Source organism: Myodes glareolus, chromosome 10, assembly GCF_982192425.1.
Source record: "Myodes glareolus chromosome 10, mMyoGla1.1, whole genome shotgun sequence".
NCBI lineage: Eukaryota > Metazoa > Chordata > Mammalia > Rodentia > Cricetidae > Myodes > Myodes glareolus.
The window spans coordinates 38965994-38978408 of NC_142035.1; the positions used below are offsets into that span (position 1 = coordinate 38965994).

Sequence of the window (12415 nt, forward strand, 5' to 3'; positions counted from 1 at the left end):
GTAATATAATCTGAGCCCTTTGGAAGTTGAAAGGTATTTTTGAGCATCAAGAGGAATTCAGGAATATCCCTTAATTAATCACCAATGCTGGTGGTCGTTTTGCTCTACTCAGACAGAAATCATGGGTACACAAGAAGCTCTTTAAATGACACTGTGCTTTAAAAACTTTCATTTCCCTCAACATTGACAGTTTCCAGTGGCAACAGCAATTGGCACCCTCTTAAAGGACAGTACCAATGCAAGCTTCAAGTACGTTGGTCCTGGGCAGCTACCAGTGTTAAGGCATGCAACTTAGGTCTGGGACCCTCACCCTGAAGGCTTGACGGTTCTCTGGAACAGCCGTGGCGATCCCAGCCTGCTGGCGCCCTTCTCTAATTCTCTCCAGGTTTTACCAACTCTTTGCTCTTCTGTCTCTGCACCTATTTCCCTTATTCTCTTTGCCTTGGCTGCTCTTAAACTGCTCAGCTGTCAGGAGCTGCCTCCCAGAATGCTTGCCTCAGGGTACGTTGCTTTATCTTGATGAAAGGAAATTCAGACCTAGACAGCGTGGCCAGGATCAACGTGTTGCAGGCCTTTTCTCCCACTTGTTAAGGTCTCACAGCTTTTACAGTAGTCCAGTAGCCCTGCCAAGGCTTTTCTCTGGGAAGGCTGCCCATGGCTTAGGATCCAGGTGCTCGTCACAAACGGAGCTGTTGGGAAGCCCGGCACCTGGTGTCAGAAACAGCACACTACCTGTGGGACTGACTCCAAGGCTGTAACACGGAGATCCCGTAAGACGTCCAAGTCTGAGCTAAGAAACACATCAGTGGTCTGCTTAGAGTCCCCGGCATTAGGCAGCCAGTACCCCGAGGTTGCCTGAGACCCGGTGGAAACCGGGTCAATGATAGCCTGTGCACACCAGTCGACTGTCCCCTTCATTGCTGCCACTGCTCTCTGCGGCTTCTGTCACTGCCCAGTCCGCACACTTGGAAACAAGAAAGTTAGACCACGGGCAAAACACTTTATTGGATCTGATGTTTTAACATCAGGAAAGGTAGAATAGGAACGCATCTCCCAGCTGGCTTCACGGAGGGCCTAAGCCTGCTTGTAGTTGGAGGTATTGAGAACAATAACAGATATTTGATTGAACCAACCACAGCAGTCCCAGTCTTGTTTGGTCAGTCACAGCCACTGTTTGGACCGATCACAGCCTTGCTTCTCAGCGAAAATCGGTCCTCAAGGCTTGTGTTTCAACCAACCATGACCTTGCTATGAGTCTTTTTAGGCCCTCTATTAGGAGAAGTACACACCTTATGACCAAGATGGAAAGGCTCACAGAGGCTTGTGACTAGAAAATGTCTGGTGAAAGACCCTCACCCAGTTGGGTGCAGGCCCAAGAAGGAGAAGCCCCACGACTCAATTAACCAGATGCAAGAAGCAAGAGACTTTATTAACGTACTAACGATAGCACCACCGGGTGTCTCTAGCCTAGGTAGAGCACCCCGAACAGCAATTCCAGCAAGTTTTTATAGGCAATAACCGCAACATAAATATAATGGGTGTGGGGTACAGCATGCTTGACTACAACATTAGCATATTGGATCAGTCCTAGATCACAGTGCTTTGTTTCCCAGCAATACCATAAAAGATGTTGACATCAACCACGAACTCTGTCTGGCCTAGTTTTGGCACCAGATGTTTTCTTACTGGTGGGTGGCACAAGGTACTGTGGTCAAGGTGCAAGCGACAACTTGAGGATGTCTTGCAAGTTTTGCAAGTTTTATACTTTTCCACTGCTGATTGCCATCTATCAGCATGTGCTGAAAGCAGCTGCAAGCAGGCTTCTTGAGTTGGGGTCTTATTTGAGTTAGGGTCTCACACTGGTACAAACAGTCTTGGCTAGAGCTGTATCTTCTAGAGCCAGGGAAATCAGCTGTAGCCTTGTACACGGCTATTGAAAGTGTCTGGGTGGGGGGAGGCAGTGTTCAAGATGACTGGGGCTGGCATAAAGGTTGTCTGATTGGCTGTTACACTGATAGCTCTTCTGCTCAAAGCAGCTAAGGCATGAAGGGGTCTAATTCCCCCCTCACAAACATCTTTATTTATAGGAAAATAAACACCAGGAGTGTTTATAATACAAACTTTATCATTAGTCGTAACTGTCATTTTACATTGTTTTATTTTACAAAGCCCAATTCCCAAAGAAAAGTAAGTCCCAAAGACAGACCTCTGGTCTATCTCCTTTACCATTAGTGTTCTCAATCCCAATGTTTCATCCACCCCTCCCTGCCATAAAGGAATACTGAGCTATGTTTGAGAATGATGGAACCTTTGTTTGGGAGTTAAGGTCCTCAAAAACTTGGTGGCCACTGAAGCTGCCCAAGCCAGTGACTTTGAGTTCTTATCTTGTGAATTTGAAGAATGAAATCCACAGACCACAGAGAATGAATTTTAGAGAGTTTATTGTAGATTCATATGTAGGAGATTGAGTGGAGAAGAACAAGTACATTGTTTGAGGTCTGGAGGTCATCCATATGGCAGACAAGAAGACGTGGCGAGGGGAGAAGCTATGGAGTGAAACTACAGAGAAAGAATGATGTGGGACGTTAGAGCCACTACAGTCTATAATGATGCAAGTGAACCAGGAAAGGCAGGTTACAAGCCAGAAGATTTAAGTAAAGTGGAACAAAACCCTTATGAGTCTGTCCAAAAGTCAGAATTATATGCTATTCTCATGGTATTAAGGAATTTTAAAGAATCTCTCAATATAGTTATTGATTTGCATTATGTAGAAAGAGTTGTTTTGCATATTTAAACCTCTGAATTTATACCAAATGATACAGAATTGACTTTATTATTTATTCAGGTTCAAAATATAATCAGGACTAGGCTTTGTCCCATATACATAACACATATCTGATCCCATACAGGATTGCCAGGTTCTCTAACACAAGGTAATGCAGAAATTGATTGATTATTGATTAGAAATATGCTGAAGCTCTCAGAATTTTATAAAAACATTATGTCAATAGCAAAGAACTTAAAAAAGAACTTCTATTACATGGCAACAAGCTAAGGAAATTAAAAGGAGATGTCCTACTTGTTCTTTATATAATCAAACACCACTACCTGTAATAAGTAACCCAAAGGCTATCAAAGGAATGAAATCTGGCAGATGGATGTGTTCCACTTTGTAGAATTTGGAAAATTAAAATATGTACACCACACCATTGAAGTTTTCAATGGGCAACTAGTTTGAGTTCAGAAAAGGCCGGTAATCACACATTTACTAGAAATTATGGCCATCATGGTTATACCTACACAAATAAGGCATATGTCTCAAAGAAAATGAAACAGTTTTTTGCTTATTATAATATAATAAAGCATATTTCAGGCATACCACACAAACCTACCTGTTAGGCAGTCATAGAAAGATCAAATAAAACTATAAAAGATTTGCTAAACAAACAGAAAGAGATGAAAAATACCCCCAGAAATAGATTGCATAGTGCTTTATTAATCTTGAATTTATTAATTTTGAACAAGGGCAACAGAGAGATAATGAATAATAGAAAAAACTTTTGAATTAAACCAGATGGTATATTTCAAGGATGTGTTGACCTCAGAATGGATATCAGGAGATGTACTGCATTGGGGAAGGGGTTTTGCTCTTGTTTCCATAGAAGAAGAAAAGCAATGAATAATATCAAAGTTAATAAAGATTTGGTTTGAAAATGAGAAACCTCTTGATAAAGAGAAATGATAGCTCATCCACAGAGATGACAATCCACATGTTGTAAGGAAATCTCTTAAGGGTTGGGGCAGAGTTCTGTTCTTGTATTTGCAGGAAAATACCTATCCTTGAAAAGTCAGGAGACCTTGGACATATAGATGCTTAAAGAAAATGGTAGATATACAGAAAGAGTCACCAAGCAACGAGAAATCTGACTTATGATACCAATCTGCAAGGTAAGATCTTATCAACATACATATAATAGTAGTCATCATTTATTAAAAATCAAACCTGGCTCTGGAGTTGAACAGTGGCTATCTTTCTCTATATCCAGGCATGTTGTTAAAAGAAAAATTCAGAGTTTCTGTCTCATATCAGGAGATACCTGGTATGAAACAGAAGGAAGATAAAATTTAGGAACTACTATTGTCAAAACTCTGCTTTCATAAAATTTAACTTCTCCCCATACCTACTTTTGTCTCTATCTTTCATTGAATATACGTCTATATGAATAAAGTTTAAATTTTCCACAATGAGCAATAAATTTTTCCACAGTAATCTTCGAAGTTTCCAGGAAGAAGAGGGGCCCACAACAACGATTCCATCTGATTGACATGATGTCATTATGTTGATAGCACCACTTTAAGATTGGTTTTGGGTTATAAACTGCTCAAGATGATTTCAACTTGGCTAACTGACATGGTGCACCTTCTTACAATGCTTTGACCAGAGCTACAAATAAGAACTTCAGAAAAAACTTACCGACTACTCAGAGACTGTCTGCAATTGTACCAGAGAGTAATCTTGAAACTTAACCATTATTTTAGTTTTACAGGATCCCCTAGAAAGAACATTACCCCATGGAAGTAATTCTAGAAAATGGCATCCCCTCTCCCAATAAAGTTTGTCCTCAGGATGAAGGATATCAATTAGTGGTTATAAGTGGTATAGGTTTGGGGGTGGAAATGAAGATTACTTGTGATCTACTATTTATAGACAATTTGCATTGGTATAGATTCATGTATATTGATACAAATTTAAATTATATTTGTTATATTGAATATGCTATTTCTGTTTACAGTATTTGTGCACCTATGCAAAGTTATTTCCTCATATTATATGCATGCATGTTTCTACCTCTGCTTAAGATATTCTGTATACTGATGCAATTTTAGGATGTATTTATCATACTGCACCATACATTTCTGCCTCTGATCAATATGCTTATATATTGTTTACATTTTGAGGTCAATGTCCTCAATTGCTGCACATTTGTTTAAAGATTGCTTAATTTTTTTTAAATACGAAGCCTTAGTCTTTAAGCTATGTAGGTATTAAGAATTACAAGTCAATAGTCATCCATGTTTGTCATACTTAAAGGTAGACTAATTAGGTTCTTTAGATGCATAGAAATTGTATTCCACATAGATAGGTAATCTTCTACCACTTCAAAGAGCTGAGGAATATGACATTTAAATAGCTTAGGATTTTGTTGGTGTGAGCCTCAATTGCTCCTGGCTGCACCAATCTATTCCTGGAAGAATGTTGGATACCAAAGACACTCCACTTGGAGCTTATTCTCTTCTTGGCAAAACTGGCCTTTGGGCAAAGAACTGCCCCTGCCTAGACCACTGACAAAATGCACTAGACTGGACAAGCAGAATACAGGAAAAAAGACTGCCAAACCTTGCCAAAACAGGGTAAGACAGTTTTGAAATTTTTCCTGCCTCTGAAAATGGTCTGTCAGATACTCTAGGCCATAGCCAAAGTTGATTGCCCTAATGTTGCAAATGAAACTTTGACTGATTGCCCAGGTAGCCGGTTGTCTCCGTCATTTCTTACACCTTTTGGAAGTTGCTTAATTGCACTTCCTGTTTACTAAAGTAATATTATTTCTCTTTTCAGGTCTTCGATGGGGTTGAAGACTAGACAGTCATAGTTACTTCCCTCTCATGACTTAACCAAGCCAGTTTTAGACTCCATAGGATAGGATAACTATGAAATATTTAGCATGTTTCTTGTTTGATGTTGTTCATGCTACTTGTAATTCTAATCTTTATGTATCTCTTGCCTCTTCTTTTTTCAGGATGATACTTGATATTTCTTCTTTTTGTATATAGTTTTGTATTAGACTTAGAACTCTCTTCTTTAGACAAAAGGGGAGGTTCTGTGGGAACTCCTTCAGCCAATAGCCTTTAAGATACTGACCCACTTTGGGCATGGTCTTGTGTGCAAAAAGCATGCAAGGGCCTTTGGCTGCTGGACTTGGTTCCAGTTCCCAGCACAAGCAGAAGACTGCAGATTGCTACTCTTTCTGTGAGTTTATCCCCAAATAGATAAGCCTTTGTTAAACTCCACTCCAGGCTATTGTGGAACTTCTTTGTATGCCAACAAAAGAGTGAAGTATAAACTATCAGAAAAAACATGCTCAGAGAGGAGATAAAAAGAAGAAGAGGAAACAATGCTTTTCTGAGTAATGCAGGAAAATGGAGGTGGAGCCAGAACTTACAGCAGGTGGCTTTGCAAGCTCCTGCACTGGGAGTGGTCTGGGAGAAAAAGTGCATCATTAAAGGCTAATTGTGCCTCTTGTGTCCTAAGCATGGGACTGAAGAACCTCATCTTCTTGAGGGAGGGTCTCTTGGCCAGGTAATTGACCATCCCAACTGGATTAACTCTTAAAGGGAACAGACAATAGCACATCTCCATCCTAAGGTAGAATCCATTCCTCGGCAAGGATGCAAGAGGTTTCCTTTAATGCCACTGTAGTGCTTGTTCTACCCCAGATCTGTGGCTCCTTGCCACACTGTAGTTCCTTCTTCATCTTCTCGAAACTCGACAAAAATTACCCTTCCAAGAATATTTCTGTGAATGAGACTTCAATAATTCTTGAAGATGAAATGTCTACTTACAGAAGGAAAATTTTTCAGAATTCATCGGTCACCTTTTCTGCTCGATTTCACAATTGACCATATAGACTAGCATGTTTTCAAGCTGCCGGAGTCCAGCTTTATTTCTCCAAAGCAGTGGTTCTCAACCTTCCTGGTGCTGTGACTCTTTGATACCAGTTCTTTAATATAGTAGTAAGCTGCTGCCTCATTACTGTAATTTTGCTACCGTTCTGAATCTTAATGTAAACATCTGTGTTTTCAAATGGTCTTTGGCAACCTCTGTGAAATGGCCTTTAAACCCCAAATGGGTGATAACCCACAGGCTGAGAACCACTGCTCCAGAGTCCAAGTCTATTATGTCTCTAGTGGGAAGGCACCCAAGTCCTGCAATAAAATACAAATATCACTCAATGTTATTAATCTCTGCAGCAGCAAGTCCACCACATCCATGTGCTCATTTTTCAAACAGGACACTTAGCAGCTTATTTGGTGTCATTTGAATTTAGATTGCTTTCTATTATTCAGCTTTCCAATGAATATTTGATTTATGTTAGACAAAAGTAGTTCACAAAGACAGCTTTCAAAAATGATCTGACCTAAACGCCAAATTTAGCTTTTATGCCCAGAGTTACATAAAAGATGTGTTTTTCAAAATGGAAGCTGTTTTTTATTGATTTCACTGTGCCTTGATATGCTCGTGGCAAATAAGTCAGCCTCTCTATGCCCCCAACAGCTCATAATTTCATTTAGTGGGGACCAAATCAGATAATTGATGTGACAGTATCTTTAAGCTAGAAAGGATCCAATGTGCTAAGTCATTTTCTTCAAGTTTCTTAACTCAATAGTACAGAATCTGACAAAACAGAATTCTTCAGTCAGAGTGTGCAATTCCTTGCAAATTCAGGAATTTGTCCTAAGTTGCCTTTCCTCCAGAGGTAGACAGTCATTAGGAAACTGGCTTGTATTTTGGGGTCAGAGACTTACTATGTTTTCCAGTATGGCCTAGAACTTGCTATTAGCTGAAAATTTTCTGGAATGTAGAATATTCCTGAGTCACACTCCCAAGTGCTCAAATGATAGGCATGAGCCAGCAATTTTGATTAAAATTGTTCTTTGTGTAATTTATACTAATTTATTTGTGGATATGACCATATATTAAAACATATTTTTTTGTGTCCTGTTTCTGAATAATAACTTTTCCTTAACCATCCTGAAGTATCACCTTAACCCATCACCTTGGGTACACATGTAAGGTAAGGATGGGTGTGATTGGACAGAGAAAGGTGAGAACTGTTGGGGAATAAATGCAAGGAGAACAACATGTCGTTCAAAATTGATATCCTTGCTGCTGTTACCTTGCTTTACATCGTGAGAGAAAGAAATCTCTAAAACTTCTTTTGGTTCTATTGAGCAAATAAAAGCTGTCTATAGGTTCATTTTATAGACCTTTCATGGGAAGAAGAGGTCACACCCAACTACGCCTGCTAAGAAAGAAGAAGATAAAGATGCTGTAGAAGAAGTAAAGTATGTTCAGTCGGATGAAATGGTATAGAAAACAATACGGAAGAAAATGGAGCTTTAAGTACCTAAGCAATTGGGAAAGAGGCAGATGCTGATGGGAGAATAAATGTCAGAAGATGCAGTAGCTCTTCTTAAGTTCATGTAGACAGGGTGGAGAGTAGCCCGAAACATTGATGCCATAGTCTGCTTTCCTGGAAGTCTAGATAGGACGTACAGATCTCTCATCTCTGCATTTGGTCACTTGCAACATATCTGTGGGCAGTGGTGCTGCTGCAGCAGCCAAAGATTGACACATGAGAGCATGGAGACCTGGGAGAAGGGCATGTCCAAGTAATAGGGGCACAAAGAGTCTTGGTACTGAGATTCCCCAACAATACTCAGCAGCTACGTGGTATGTATAGGACCCAAGATTTGTCACATGTCTCTAAAGAGAAGAAAGAAATAATTGGGGATACGGTTTAAAGTATTGCAGAAAAATCTTTGTGAGAAGTGGCATTTTAGAACAATCTAGGCCAGGGCCATAATTATCTACTTGGAAGGATTGACAGAATAAATGTATTGGTGGGGGACCACCAAGAATTGCTGGATCCTGCTCTGTTGAGCAATATTGTCCAGATATTAGTACTGATTAGAGTTGGTCATCATTATTACTGTGCAGGACCAGTAATGGATTCAAGGCAGATCTGAGACCCTCTGCCCCAGAGCATGAGACATTCTGTCCCATGTCTCCATATATATATGCTCTTCTTCTGAGAGAAGAGAATGAAGAAAGAGGCAAAAATCTCCAAGACTGTACATTTTCTTTAATAAATAGTTAAGACATAGTCAAAATACACTCTAAATATTATAAATAAAAAATATGAAATGATGCAAAACATGAAATCTATTTGAATACCAGTACAGTAATTCCACATCTGACTTCTTACAATAAACCTATTGCAGTCAAACTGTAAGTCTGTTTAAATATCGTGTAACACTATCTTCAGGCTATGGATGACTTTGTGTAAAGCATCACGAACTTTGAATTTAGGTTTGTGTCCCATCCGTAATAAATCTGATTATGTGTTACATAAGCTATATTATACACGATATCATGTAACTATATATTATATTGTACATGTGTGTGATGTGTATGTATGTATGCATATTCCCAAAATAGAAGATTACAACTCTCAAATACTTCTCTTTTTCTTTTCCGAAGTATTTTGGATAAAGGATTTGGCTTGTACTGAGTCAAGTACTGTCCTAAGCTGCCTTTCCTGCAGCGGTAGACAGTCATAAGGAAAGCGGTGGTGGATATGCTTCTCAGGTGCTGGTAGCATTCTGTTTCTTGCTTGAGTACAGATGCCTAGGGTTTTTTGACTCTAGGAAAAGTCATTGCAGACATATGCTTTTTTTTAAGGGCTTAAAAGAAAAATATTTTTTTATTATTATTTTTTATATTGTTTCCATTTCCGCCCCTCCTCCCACCACCCTCCCACTCCCCCCACTCCCTCTCCTCCTCCCTCTCCATCCCTAAGAGCAGTCAGGGTTTCCTGCCCAGTGGGAAGTTCAAGTTCCTCCTGCCTCCCTCCAGGTCCAGGAAGGTGAGTGTCCAGACGGACTGGATCCGCAAAATCCAGTATATGCAGAGGAAACAAGTGCCAGTGTCATTGTCAATGGCTTTTCAGAAAGACTCCAGCCAGCCACATTCAGAGAATCCGGCCACATTCAGAGAATCTGGTTGGATTGCGTCCTCGGGATCACAGGTCCAAGGAAATCCCCAGATTGTTCTCTGGACAGAAGAGAGGGTGCCTGAAACGGCCTAGGCCCATAACCATACTGATGAATATTTTGCTTATCACCATAGAACCTTCATCTGGCGATGGATGGAGATAGAGACAGAGACCCACATCGTAACACTGGACTTAACTCCCTAGGTCCAAATGAGAAGCAGAAGGAAAGAGAACGTGAGCAAAGACGGCAAGATCAGAGAGAACCTTCATCCCACGATGAATGGCGATACAGATGGAAACCCACATTCGAGCACCGGACTGAGCCCCCCAAGGTCCAAATGAGGAGCAGAAGGAGGAAGAAAATGAAAAAGGAAATAAGGACTGCGAGGAATGTGATCACCCACTGATACAAGGGGACGGATCTAATGAAAAATATATTTTTACGTGTGTGTACAAGTTGGGTCCACACATGCTAGGGTGTGCATGTAGAAGGCAAAGGACAACTTTCAGAATCAGTTCTCTCCTTCCACTCCGGGCTCCAGAACTGAACTCGGATCATCAGGCCTGAGCAGCCACCTCACCATTCCCAAGATCAAGACTTCTTTGATGCTTCTATTTCTTCCCATAACGCAGCTTCGATTTTTGAAGTGTCATAATCTCTCATCATATCAAACTCAAGCCATGGCTGGCTCCACTTCTGGGCTTCTTTCGTTTGCTCCTCAGTTAAAGCAAGATCAAATCTGATCCCTTTAATGTTGAAGTATGGACGTTCCCAGCGTTTGGACCATGGCTTTGGCTTCATTTTAACTTGGAGCTTGTTAACAGGCACTTCCTGGGAGGACTCGTGTGGGACCGGCTTCATGTTAACATCAAAGGTGCTGAACTCGGGGAGAGCGTCCCGTAAATACAGCCGCTTCTCCAACTTCACCACCTGGATCTCGTGGATTCGAGGATTATATAATTCAAAGCAAAGCTCCACACCTTGTCCTTCAATCGTGTTTCTAAGAGTGAAAGTAGCCCCAAGTCCTTTCCCTGACCGCTGGATGCAAATTCCCAGGAACTGGCTGGTTTTTCCACTGGCATATGGGTCGGCTGTGGTGACACATAGTATGCTTCCGACGTAGAACTCTGGGATGTGAAGCACCTTTCTCCTTTCGAGCATATCTTTTCTTTCTAGCTGAAATTTCAGAGAGTTTGTTCTGCCCCTTGGAGGAATGAATTCAGGACTCAGGAACCTTCTCTGTTCCTCCGGGGCTCGGCGCCGGTCCACCATGACAGGTTTCGGTGGTGGCTTGAACCCACTGGGCTGGGAAGGTCCGGTGCTCTGAAGCCGGCTCGGTCCCATGCGGACACAGAAGACATCAGACGCGAGTGTAGCGAGCCGCGGCCTGGCCGTTCGGAAGCTCCGGGCCAGGTTCAGGGACACCCTACAGCCTTCTGCCATGGGGGCTGCCATGTCTACCCAGACATACGCTTCTTAAGCAAGGTGTTTGCTTGAAATTCTTAGCTTCTGAACCTACTATTACATCTAAGGATACATTTATATAAGCCAGCAGATGGCACTTTTGAGAAACAAAAGGTCCACTATAGGGAAAAGAAAGCCCTACCTTTCTTCATACAGATTGGTGCAATGTGAGTACACCTGCTTTTGTTAAGAATGCTTCCCAGAAATTTTGCAGAGTCTCAAAGACGTTTCTAACACAGTGACAACGAAGTGATATGGAAAGGCTCAGGATGGCATTGCATCTGTTGTTCTCCGGCGTCGTCACTGCTCTGGAATCAGTTTCATGTGGCAGAAGTTAATTAAAAGATACCGTTGCTGTATCTGTGTGCTATCATTATAGGTGCATTTGCAAATGGAATATTTAATTTTTAAAAATTTATTGGATGTATTTTTGGAAACAACAAAAGTGTGTACTTTCTAATGTTCTCAGAAGTTTTTCATTCAGTTATAATGTCCCCTAAATTATCAGAAGTTAAAGAATACAACAAAAGTAGAAGGGACAATGAGAAAAAGGCAAATTCAGCTCATACCTTTCACATGATGCCAGGCTGCTTCTTGTTTCTTTACCAGTGGGATGACCCTTGGATCATTCCACTTCATAGCCTGTTTTAAGAAAAGAGGACATGTTGCTTGCCTACACCCTTCGAAAAATGAATTCACTGGGCACTTCTTTTTCAGCATTGAGAAGAGATATCACACTTTTGCACAAGATAGCAAACACTTTACTCCTGAGGTACATCTGCCTCTTGGATACATGTACAGTCTTTCTTTCTTTCTTTCTTTCTTTCTTTCTTTCTTTCTTTCTTTCCTTCGTTCCTTCTTTCTTTTTTTTTTTTTTTAAAAAAACCTTTGTTTCTTTTTACTTTGGGACAGCATCTTACTGAATTGTTGAGGTATGCCTTCACCTTGAAATTCTCCAACCCTAGTTTCCCAGTGGCTAGGATAACTGTCATCAAGCCTGCTCTAAGACCTTTTATTTCTTTTAGATGTGTGTGTGTGTGCGTGTGTGTGTGTGTGTGTGTGTGTACAGATACAGGTGGTACAAATGCATGTCAAGGCTGGCTATCTTCTTGAG

At 40.9% G+C, this 12415-nt stretch overlaps 1 pseudogene; it reads right to left on the reverse strand.

The window, feature by feature from the left end:
• Positions 1-10266: 10266 nt before the first annotated feature.
• LOC148120614 (large ribosomal subunit protein bL19m pseudogene) lies at positions 10267-11292 on the reverse strand (annotated as a pseudogene).
• Positions 11293-12415: the final 1123 nt, after the last annotated feature.